General features: G+C 34.5%; 1 protein-coding gene across 6 annotated transcripts in view; it reads left to right on the top strand.

Moving 5' to 3' along the window:
* Positions 1 to 13,197, top strand: part of Asator (tau-tubulin kinase asator) — a 551,150-nt gene that overhangs the window by 526,129 nt on the left and 11,824 nt on the right. The window lies entirely within an intron of this gene.

Genomic DNA, 13,197 nt, shown 5'->3' on the forward strand with positions numbered 1-13,197 from the left:
GGCAGACCCTGGGTCTACCAATGCACACCATTTCTTATTAAATAGAATGGGTGAAATTAAAAATTTATTTTGATTTTCCGAGGCTAATTGGTAAAAAAATTCCTTGTTGTTATTTCTTTCCTTTGTTCTGCTCATAGCGTCAACTTCCAAGGGCCATTTGAGCGTCTTGATTGCCGAGTGCCATTCTGTACAGGTTGCCGTGCAGAATTACCGTAACCATTATTATTACGGTATTGATTTCGACCTGAATTTGATGAATTAGTTTGTTTGTGTGGATTATTTGGGTGATAATTATTTTGCCCTGAAAAGTTTGTATTTCTTTGGGAGTATCGTCCCGAACTATTTTGTGAATAATAATAATTATTATTAAGGGGATATTGTCCTGAATTACTTTGCAAACGATCATTATTTTGCGCGCTACCATTTTGTCTTCTATAGTTGTTTGTTCTTTGATTATACTGGTTTCTGTTACTATAAAAATTTCTAGTACTTTGAGAAAAAGAGTTACAATTTTGTTAAAAACTTAGGGTTTAAACTTCTATCGTCCAGCCCTATGAAATTGTGGATTGTACTTGTCATGTCTGTCCATGTCGTTATATTTTGTTGTTTGGGCGTTTTGTTGCAACAATTGAGAAATGGCGACTAAACAATCCTCTATATTGTGAGACCCTAAACAATCCTCTATATTTTGAGCCCTCGTTTTAGATTTTTTTTTATAAATAGAATATAGTACAATAAATACATGTATCTTGTATATTTAACAATTCGTATTTTAAACCTCTCGTAAAAGTATGCTTCAAATTATTTTAATAATATACAATAATATAAATTAATATAAGCTTATAAAAGTATGCTTCGAATCTATAACATTCACTTGTGCTTTTACTAGAGAATGTTAATGAATAGAGAAGGCGCAAATGTTAAATGAAACCTTTTGGGTACTAATTTGTAGTTCCAGATGAGGGAACATCGAAAAATATAACTTCGAAAAAGAGAAATACAACACGCAATGTGCGAAACAGAGAACAGGCTATAAATATATGCAACGAATTAAAAATATACCTACTAGATTTGTGTTTTCAATTTCAATGATATGACAAAATTTATAATCATGAAAACTCTTTTGAATTAAGAAAGAGGATTACTGGCAAAAACTCTGGTGCATGTGCGTTGCGTAAACGATATGCTTATTGAACAAAGGATATTAATAAAACCATGGCTAAAGCGGCCGCGTTTTCACTTTTGCAGTTGTTTATGTCGTAAGCGTGAAGGAATTAAGCTCAATCCGAATACGAGCATATATTTTCGAATCCTAAAACTCATGAAACTTTAATTTTATTTATTTTTTTAATCTAATTTTAATAAAAAGTTTTGAATTTATTAAAGAAATAAAAATTATATTATCTACTGCGCTTTTTGCGAGAAGCAAGTGAACGATTGCAAGCAAGGATGGGTCAGGGACGCACTGCCACATAATTATTTCACATATTTTTTTATGATTCTAATTTATTTTAAAAACTGTTATAAGTTTGAATTTATGTGTATTTATATTTTTATTAATCAACATAATAATTGCTATGGGGCCTCAGTTAAAACGCCTCTGTGTAGTAGTGAAAAAATGTATTTACTCTCAATTAGTAAATGTTTATGTATCATTTTCAATTGACAATTAATACTACGAAGCATGGCACTACAAAAGATCTCTATTGTTTTCCAATTTTTGATTTTGACGTTTAGCAATTGCGCTTTCATTCCCAGAGAGAGATGGGTTGGGCCTCTCTTTATCTCTGGTTGTCCCGTTTGTCCTTTGCAGTACTTATGCTCTTTTGAAATACTGCAGTTACCGATTGGGCTGCATTCTCATAGCGTCGTTTTTAGGTAAAATGGGCTAAATCGACAAACTATGAAATAATGATAATACGTAAACATATAAAAGTACTATATGGAATGTGCTTAGAATATATAGAAGTAGTTAAAGATTTCATATGAATGGCAATTTTATATAAATTTTATAATTTAATGCCAGATATAGTGCCTAATATAAAATAAATTTAAATATTATTTTAACTTGCTAATAGGTCTTGTTGCCAATTCTCCTTTCAGAAGGGAGGATCAGACAAATATTTCAATTTCTGCTTTTGAGGAGGTCGTAAGAAAGCAGCTTATGGGCAACATAAAAAACGCGAGGGGATAGTTGGGACTTTCAGTGTGGCTGTCAAATCGTTAAATTGAATTTTTCTCGTCTAACTGAAACTATTCAAATTTAATTTCATTTATTCATTTTATATTTTAAACTTAATTTTCGCGTTTTTGCCTAGGAATTCCATATGAAAACCAAATGTGGTTGTGTGTGGCGCACAGAATAAATAGCGCGGCGCAGAGTTATGAACGAACGCACTTATGAATATGTTTAGGAATAGAGAAGGCGCAAATATTAGCTATTCTAAAATGTAAAAAACTATGAGAGAACATCGAAAACGCACAAGTTCGAAAATAAAATTTCACCACCCTATCAGGCAACGCAACGAATACACCACTCTATAAGCAAAATGTACATACATACATATGCAAAGATGTTCTTTATTATGCGCAGCAACAATAATTAAAATAATAAAAAGGAAAATAATTGAATTATGAAAAGAAAATGAGAGAAATAATAATGAAAATAGAATTATTATGCATGTTTAGCTTAAAAATAATAAATATTAACAACTTTAAAAATGATATAATATTATTATATTAATTTGTATATACAATAATATTTACAATATTCAACATAAATTCTTGTAGATTCTTATACATATATCCAAATTATATTTCTTTTTTCCTTATACTATTTAATTTCTATCATATATTGATACAATAATGTATATGTATATAATTTAAATTTTCTTAATTAGATTATTTACATATTTTTCTTAAAATTGTCTTAAAAACTACTGTCAAAATTCCTATACCATTCCAATTCGATTATATTTGGAAAAAAAAAATGAAGAACTATTGCACTAAGTCTGAAAACTTTAGTTCGAAATAGAGACACAAATACTCATGACAGTATTTAGTGGCTGTGTACTGTCTCAAAAGTAATTGCATTTACACAGGAAAGGATCCATGTTTGAAAATGCCCAATCATTTTGTGTACCGGCAGGTGTAGATAAATATTCTGCACCAAGCAGGGAACTAAAGTTTTTTTCTTGAAGCAGATTTCTTATTGCAGTCCCTGCAGACATTAAACAAATGTTAAAATCTCCAACAATTAGCACATTTTGATTGCCTAACTCAGAAGTAAGGACTTCCTGAAGTTCTACAATTAATTGTCTGACAGAGAAAGCTGAATTTCTATTTAGAACCAGAATATTAATATTGAAACATTTAAACAAAACCGCTTCTAAAACTTTGCAGCCTGAATAAATTTTCTTTACAGCCTTTGATTCTCTAGAGCAAGCAATACTATGCTTTGCATATATTATAATGCCCCGTTTATTTCTGTTGGTTGTTTCCGTGCTATCTATCCTCAGCTCGTTAATTGGAGTAAATCCTGGTATATCAAAACTTTCGCAAGGATAACTCCAAGTTTCTACAAAACTTAAAATATCTGAAGATAGCATCAAACAGTCGCTTTTTATATCATTAATGTGAGCGTGAAGACTCTGAACATTATGGAATAAAATTTGATGTCCTGATGTTCGGGAAATCATAAAATTGAAACTTGTTGTCAAAGCTTTATTTGTGTTCAATTCCCTCAGTTTCCTAAATACGGGATCCGATTCAGAAAATTTGTTAGGATAAATTAAATTTCCTATAATGAATAGACCATCTGCAGAAGTAGCTCGACTACAAGCGACATATATTGAAGCTCTAGGCATTCTGGGTCGAGTATGAACTACAACTTTATTATATGTGACACCCTGACTTTTATGAATAGTTATTCCCTCAGCCGGAACAACTGGAAACTGATTTCTTTCAATTGAAATTTGTTCATTTCTTTTATATTGAAAAGATTTTAGAACTTTTTCAATTGGTGTCCAAGAACTTTCTAGAGGACGATTTTTTTTTTGATCGTGCTATCAAACCAACAGAAGGTTCCAAAAATTTAATCCACAGAATTGTTGGAAAAGAACAATGGAAATCAATTTGCATAAGTTGTCCAGCTGCCCCATTAACCAAGCCATCACACGTGTTTATGTTCACTGTAATCATATATTTGGCGGAGGTTTTTAGTGTCAGTTCATAGGGCAGTCTCTGCGTTTCAGAAGTTTTGAAAAGTTTAACTCTCCAAAATATTAAAATTTTTATTTATACCAATTCCTTTAACTGAGTATTTTGCAGTTGAAAGGAAAGCTTCTGTTAGGATTCGACTGAGCTTAAGGGCAAAGAAATTATTTGTCTCTTCATTGGACCCAAATAAATGTATGGCATCATCGGGAACTTCTTCGAAATTAACTACTCGAGTTTCAATGAGTGATATGTCCTCATTTGTCATAGTACCATATGCCATATGATTTAATGCAATTGCAAAGGCCTGATCCTCCCGTTGTCTCATTATCTCTGTTAATTCAAAGTATTTAAATAACTCCCACAAAGGGGAACCAACTAAAGTGCTGTATGCATCATTGGGATTAGGAGAGAATATCCACCTATCTCCAACAGGTGAGAGTTGCTTCAAATCACCAAACACTATGATCGGTATATCACCGAGGGGGCTGTCTGTTTTGAAAATTTGTTTTAATCTCGCATCAACAGAGCTAATCATACGAGCACCTACCATCGATATTTCATCAATTATGATTAATTTTAAATCGATAAGTCTGGAATACAATGAATTCACTATGTCATTGCTAAGTGGCTTCAACTCTCTATTCAACTGATTAACAGGTAAAGAGAATATTGAATGAAGGGTCATTCCACCTATTCCGAATGCTGCTTTACCCGTAGGTGCGCAAAGAAGAACTTTTAAGGAACTTGGATTGGATCCAGGTGTAGAATTGTAACGATGGTTAAGAGCTTGATATATTGCAGATATCAAACGACTCTTTCCTACACCTGTACCGCCGCCAATGAACTCATAAAATGGGAGATTTGTTTTTAGCTGGTGCATCAAATGTGTCAAATAGGTTCTTTGCTTTGTATTAAGACTTTGAACTAAAGAAAATAATTCCTCAACTGCAATTAAAGGGGGTAGTTTAATAAGTCTAATATTGCAATCAGATTCAGTGCCATTATCTGTTGAATCTTCGCCATGCAAGTCCAGCAAATTTATATTTGGGCTTATTTCTGGAAGTGCCAACACTCTGAACTCATTTTCCACGATAGGTAGTTCATTTCGAGCACCTTCGTCCAAGTCTATTTCATTATAAAGACTTTCTAGAATATTTTCAAGTTCTCTTTGCTCAAAAACATAATATTTTCTTTGCTTTTCCTCAATTATAATACGATGTGTTATGCAAGTCTGCTCATTATCGTTTTCAATGAGACCATGCTGTTCACTAAAGCATTAACATTTCGCGGAAATACTCTGCCAAATCTAGGTTAAACCTTCTATACCGAATAATACAAGGTTTGGTACGTTTTTTCTCAAAACCGCTACCGTCTTTAAGAGGCATGACAACCCGGCTTTCTGGTAAATTATCATCTTCTCTCTCTTCTTCTTCATGATCACTATCTTGTGCTCTTCTACTAGATTTAAAATATTTATACCTAGATGCAAAATCAGCTAAACAAAGAGTTTCTAACTGCTCGGATATTTGAACATAACGGTCTATAATACCGGCTACGAATATTTCAGTCGAACCTGAAGGAAGGTTCTGAAGTTTCGCTCTAGGTTTTACCATTCGAACACGTTCCTCAGATGGAGAGGTATTTATAAATATTTCTGCATTACTTGCTTCCGAAAGATGGAGCCCAATGCAGCAATATACTGCTTATTGTGCAGATATTTCTGTGCCTGATATAAATTTGTGACCTATGTGTTTAAGTTTTTGCTTAATAGTATAATTTCCAGCATTTACCTCTGATATAGCTTCATTTAAGAGCCTAGAAATTCCCCTGTTAGACTTGTTAATATAACTAATTATATATGAACAGCAAGCATATGCATCCAGTATATATTGGGTATCCATATTTGCTCTATGGAGTTATAAAATCAGAGGATTATAAGCGTTTACACAGCGATCCTGTAATTTTCTTTTTAGAAAAATTTTGGGTTTTGTTAAACTTGACCTAAGGGCTAACAAATAGTCATCAAAAGACATAATTATTCTATAATCAGACAGGAAGTGTTCAAAATCGTTTAAATTAGAAATGTCTTCTGTAGTCATATTTGAATTTAAAACGTTTTGAATTTTGAAAAAGTTTCTTTGTGTCTTTCTGAATTTTGACTTGTTTCTGTAAGAGGTAACAGTATTTGCGCTGATGGCATTGGTGGATATGGGATACCAAAACGACAAAACTGTTGTCCTCTTATTTCCCTAGTACAAGACCGACTGTGGTTATGCTTTTGATAACCCAAATAGTTTTCTAAGTGGCTGATCGAACCATCGGTAGAAATATAATTGTCAATAAAACTAATGACATCAGGGAATGTCTGAGGATCTTGAAGGTTGATCCTGGGAGCATTATTAAGCCAATACATGCCATGTACATGCGGGGAACCTCTCTGTTGAAACTCCACTCTCCAGTAGAAATTTGTAACAAAATGCTCTCCAAAAATGCCAGCGTTATCTTTAAAAAGCTTAAGAATTTGTCGATAGCGGTAGTCAAAATATCTAGCACAAGTAACCGCGTCTGACCGAATTAAGCGATATCTATCTTGGGTTGTTAAACTGTTGGCTTCGTCTTCCGAAATATCTTTAGAATCAACAGTTTTAGAGAGGATGACCAAAAGCTCAACCCACTGAGATTCTGCAGCCGATAAAGTGATAAAGAAGGTTGGAAGCCCAAATTTAATTTAATAATTTGCGTACTTGGTGTGAAAACCATAAGCAATCGGGAATCCTCTGCAGATGCAAAAAACGGAACTTCTTCTTGGTTATTAAATTCTGAAATCCAGTTTTCATTAATACATATATTGTGCTCACGATACAGAGGGGTATTCACTAAGAACTGCAAAGCTTCCATAATCTTGCGAGGCGTAAGGTATCGATCATGTAATCATGATTGTATTCCAAACGCCTTCTTAAGTGAATTTGTATAACATGAGCCTCATCAAAGGACCTTGGTAGAGATGTCACAATATTGTTAACAGAAATTGGTATATTAACAACAGCACCTTTGAGCAAACTCTGACCTTGATATCCTAACGGACGGATTATCATAAAAGGCAATCTAGGCATTATGAGACGTTCTTCAATTGGGGTTAAACCTTTCAAACAATCCGGTATTTCAGGAAATTCTAGACCGTTAGCTAAACATATTTTTGGAACGTTTAACAATCGCATTTTTGCAAGTAGCACAAAAATTTTAATTTCCATCTTCTGAAGGAAATTTTTGCATTAAAAAGAAGGCGGATGCAGCATTCGGATGACCTTGCGCAATAATTTCGAAATTTAATTTGCGAACTTGGTGTGAAAACCATTAGCCGCCGCAGCAAATACATATTTCAGTAGGGCCCTTATTTATATTTTGGAAATAAATGTTTTTGAAATCTGTTAAATTGCCACTATTATCAGTTTCTATAACATTATTTTCTCTCGTTAATCGGATTCGTTGGGACTGCCTTTGGTTTTCTATTTGTCTATTGAGTGGGTTATCTCTACGAAGGCGAACTTGACCTTGTCTAATACGTCTCTTATTCAAAATTTCTTCCCTCATACCCCTCCTACTAAGCTGTCGACGTTGTGTTTCTCTATCACGCTCCTCTCTCCTAATTTCAGGATTTCTTCTTGCATGTTCCCTTTGCATTTGATCACGAATGCGCTCTAAATTCCTATACTCAGAATTTCTTGCGCGAAGTTCTCTATGATCCCTAGTGTTCCTACTTTGTTCACCATAACGTACCTCAGGATTTTCTCGACGAGATCTATGACCTCGAGTATTTCTTATTTGCTCTTCAAAGCGAATTTGTGGATCCTGCCGCCTTGTTCTATGTTGAACAGCATTCGCAACTTGCTCATCAGATCGAACCTCAGGGTCTTCACGCCGAGACCTATGACCTCGAGTATCTCTTATTTGCTCTTCAGAGGAATTTGGGGATCTTGCCGCCTTGTTCTATGTTGAACAGTATTTGCAATTTGCTCAACAGATCGAACCTCGGGGTCTTCACGCCGAGACCTATGACCTCGAGTATTTCTTATTTGCTATTCAGAGCGAATTTGGGGATCTTGCCGCCTTGTTCTATGTTGAACAGTATTTGCAACTTGCTCAACAGATCGAACCTCGGGGTTTTCACGCCGAGACCTATGACCTCGAGTATTTCTTATTTGCTCTTCAGAGCGAATTTGGGGATCTTGCCGCCTTGTTCTATGTTGAACAGTATTCGCAACTTGCTCATCAGATCGAACCTCAGGGTCTTCACGCCGAGACCTATGACCTCGAGTATCTCTTATTTGCTCTTCAGAGGAATTTGGGGATCTTGCCGCCTTGCTCTATGTTGAACAGTATTCGCAACTTGCTCAACAGATCGAACCTCGGGGTCTTCACGCCGAGACCTATGACCTCGAGTATCTCTTATTTGCTCTTCAGAGGAATTTGGGGATCTTGCCGCTTTGTTCTATGTTGAACAGTATTTGCAATTTGCTCAACAGATCGAACCTCGGGGTTTTCACGCCGAGACCTATGACCTCGAGTATCTCGTATTTGCTCTTCAGAGCGAATTTGCGGATCTTGCCGCCTTGTTCTATGTTGAACAGTATTTGCAATTTGATCAACAGATCGAACCTCGGGGTCTTCACGCCGAGACCTATGACCTCGAGTATCTCTTATTTGCTCTTCAGAGCGAATTTGCGGATCTTGCCGCCTTGTTCTATGTTGAACAGTATTTGCAACTTCCTCAACAGATCGAACCTCGGGGTCTTCACGCCGAGACCTATGACCTCGAGTATCTCTTATTTGCTCTTCAAAGCGAATTTGCGGATCTTACCGCCTTGTTCTATGTTGAACAGTATTTGCAATTTGATCAACAGATCGAACATTGGGGTCTTCACGCCGAGACCTATGACCTCGAGTATTTCTTATTTGCTGTTCAGAGCGAATTTGGGGATCTTGCCGCCTTGTTCTATATTGAACAGTATTTAAATTTTATTCAAAAGACCGAAAAGAAGATTCTATGTTGATTTGTATTGATAATTTGTTCGTACAGATGTACATCGGAATCTGATCTACGATTAGCGTGACTTACAGTATTTTGTGACTGCTCACTATCTCTATATAAAGAGTTTGCACGAAGAACTATCATACGTCTTCTATTCTGAAGACGACTTTGTAATATAGATTTTCTACTTAATCTAGGCATAATTAATTAATCATTAATGGATTAATATATAAAATACGTATAGATAATACTTATATAATTCAGTCCGTCCGGGTGTTAAAAGTTGGATCCTAGGTGCTGCTCTCTTTCACTGTAATTCCTTGCTATGACTCCTTTCCTGTTCCGTGTATAGGTACTATGGTATACTGGTGCACATATGTATATGTATACATATACGGTGTTGCTTGTTGTATATAATAATACGTTAAACACTAGATAACTAATATATTAAAATTAGTTTGAATAAAGCACTTTGCTGGTAAAGACATCTAGTGAAACTGAAACTACAAACACAGTGTACTGATATTTATTATACTCTTGCAACATGTTGGTACAGCTTACGTACTTTTGTATACCTATATATTATTTAGCTATTCACTAACATAATAATACATAATATTTAGTTATATTTATATTTTAGAAATTAGTAGTTTATTTCATTGTATTGAAGTTAAGTTCTCGGAAAACCCCTCTTTAAATTACTTTTGTTAAACGCTTTCTAAAACAGGGGGATCTATGGTACCTATTTTGAAGGGTCTACCCATGAAGGCTAAATTAACAATAACTTACATATAATTAAGTATGGTATACACATATGTAGAGCAGGTATGTAGATTTTCTTCTTTCTGTCTTAATATCTAAACCTTTTTATAAGCTGCCAACGGCGCTAGATAAAAATGTAATTTTCTTGAGTTTACAGTTCACCTCATGACCTTCATATTAAAATGTGTCGCAAAACTGAAATAATAGACAGTAGCATGTAAACCGATGGTTGCAGTTTATCTATAACCACATAAAAAGGGTCTTTAGCCCTTTTGATACTACATTACTAATATTTATTTCATGCAATTTTTTCTATAAAGATGTTTTTGCTCTATACAAAGTCCAGCACTCTAAGAAACTTTTTTAGCATTGTTGTCTGGTATATTTTATAATAAGTTCAATAAAATATACAAAATATACCTAACCACTGATTATCACCAAATATTAGAAGAAATATATGTATATAGAAATCTATATTTATCACTTTAGGTGATGCAAACAACTCTTTGGTGAACAAAACTATACTCTGTTGCAACATGTTGCGAAAGTATAAAAATGTTGCGAAAGAATTCAACATTCATTACTCGATTATTATTTGGTATCTTATTAACTTGTGTTATTGATCATAGATTTATTTTGTGTCAATACTATTTTTTTCTCCGAAATGTTAACTTTTATAAAAAGAAGCTATTTAACTGAAACATGGTATATGTGATATAAACTGAACCAAAGGGGTTAGATTTAATATGTGAGGTATATGAGGTTGCTGTTGTACCAGAGGAGCGGAAATCAGTATATTAGGGTTATAAGGTTTAAACAAAGTCTAGACCAATTTCATTCATATGCAGCGATATACATTATTTTTAAGAAAAACTGTCCATTTAATTTCATTAAATTATCAAATTGACGAAAAAAATTATACCATAAGTAGTACATGTAAGCTGGGAAAATCAAAGACCAGAAAATTCCTCCAAACCGTATATTAAAAAATGTTGAATTAAACATCCTTTATTAAATGATATCGTATTTAAATTACAATCAAATTTGGTATCTTCTTGACTTATATTAAAGGCCATAAACTTAGTCTCAGTTTTATTGATTGAAGTGAGATATACATAAGTATGAATGTGATATTAACTCCACCAAAGTGGCTAAATTTTATATTATAAGCTTAGGTGGCAAACGTCAGCCAGAGAATCGGAATTCATTATATGAAGGTGTGAGGTTTAGACTTAGTATATACTAATTTCATTCTAATTCAGCGTCAAACCACAAAAATTTTTAAGAAATCTTTTCCACTTAATTTCGTTAAAATATCACGTTGATCAACCGGAACGGTGTAAAGTCAGGTGGAAAGACGGAAATCATATATATATTGGGGATAGAGAAATATATTAATTTTGACATTGCTCAGCTATACTCGAGAACATATTTTGAAGCAATTTTATATATAAAAAAAAATATTAATACTCATTGACCGACATATTCGGCATAAAACTGGTTAGAATAACGAAAAGCATTATAAGTAGTATATGGAATTTGAGGGTAGTATTAACCCGATTTTATTAATTTTTCCCAATACTACTAACATGCCACAGACTAATAAAATGCTCCCACTGTTTCATTAAGGTACCTCACATACCTCACATACCAATCAAATGGAGTAAAGTCAGACGAATGTTCGAAAATCCTGATATTAGTTACATGGGGGCTAAGAACAATCTTAACACACAAGGTGGCATAGTTTAAACGTATTATTCACGCAAAGTTTTACGCCGATATAATCATTGTTGCTTGATTTGCATAGTGGAAAGTGAAAGAATCAAGTGGAATTTAAAATGGTGTCATATGGAAAATAGGCGTGGTTGTAATCCGATTTCGCCCATTTTCGCACCATAACATAGAAATATAAAAAGAATGTTATGTACCAATTGGAAATTGGTTGAAATCGGTTGAAAAGATCCCAAGATATGGGTTTTCACCTAAAAGTGGGCGGTATCACGCCTACTTTCTAATTTTGAACGTGGTTCCTATAAAGTCATCTCATACCATCCTTGAGATAAAATTTAATGTCTCTGGCGTGTTTAGTGCTTGATTTATCGCGCTTTTAGTAGTTTTTAACAGTACCGTTACATGGGGAGTGGGCGGGGTTGTCACCCGATTTCACCCATTTTCACACCGTAGGTAGAGGTGGTAAAAACATTTGCTTCCAGTGAATTTTGTTATTATAGCTTTGGTAGTTTAGGAGATATGCACATTAAACCTATTAGGTGCAGGTGCCCCTCCCTAATGTGATCTCGTGTACCAATAACAGTCTTGTATCTTATTGCGGAGCTTAGTTATGAGAATTTATTTGTTTTTGATTAATGGCGTTTTGTGGTCCGATTACGCCCATCAGCGATACCAACCGTCTCACTGTGTCAAGAAACATGTGTACCAAGCTTCATAAAGATATCTCAATTTTTACTCAAGTTACAGCTTGCACGGACGGACGGACAGACGGGCGGACGGACAGACAGTCACCCGGATTTCAACTCGTCTCTTCATCCTGATCATTTATATATACATAACCCTATATCTAACTCGATTAGTTTTAGGTGATACAAACAACCGTTAGGTGAACAAAACTATTATACTCTGTAGCAACATGTTGCGAGAGTATAATAATGTGTGTACTCAAACAGCTATCGTCGTGTACTTCTTTCAAATGAACAATTTGTATGTGAATATTCTCCAAATTGCCTTTCCTTCAACCGCATATCCAAATATATTTTCATGTATGTACACATATGTACATATGTATGTATGTCCCTCAATATGCCTTTTGTAAAAAATCCAACATTCGCGCAAGTGACAAAAAAACGTAAACGCACCATCATCGACCAATAATATTAAAGCAAACTCGCGCCATATTTTCTAAGTATTTCGTATTACAACGACAACAAATTCATTCGTAAGGAATGTGCGTCTGCTATAAAGCAAAGTGCGTTCGTTCAGAACTCTGCGCCGCGCCATTTTTGAAATGAGAGCGCAATTGCTAAACGTCAAAACCTCCTGAACTCAGGCAACTGTCAAAGTTCAGGAGGTCTGATGTTTAGCAATTGGAAAAAGAGGGACCGCCAGATTGAAATCCTACAGAAAAATATGTGAACAGAGAGATTTGTTGCCGCTGTTGAAGATCACTAACA

This window comes from Bactrocera oleae, chromosome X (assembly GCF_042242935.1).
Source record: "Bactrocera oleae isolate idBacOlea1 chromosome X, idBacOlea1, whole genome shotgun sequence".
Taxonomy (NCBI): domain Eukaryota; kingdom Metazoa; phylum Arthropoda; class Insecta; order Diptera; family Tephritidae; genus Bactrocera; species Bactrocera oleae.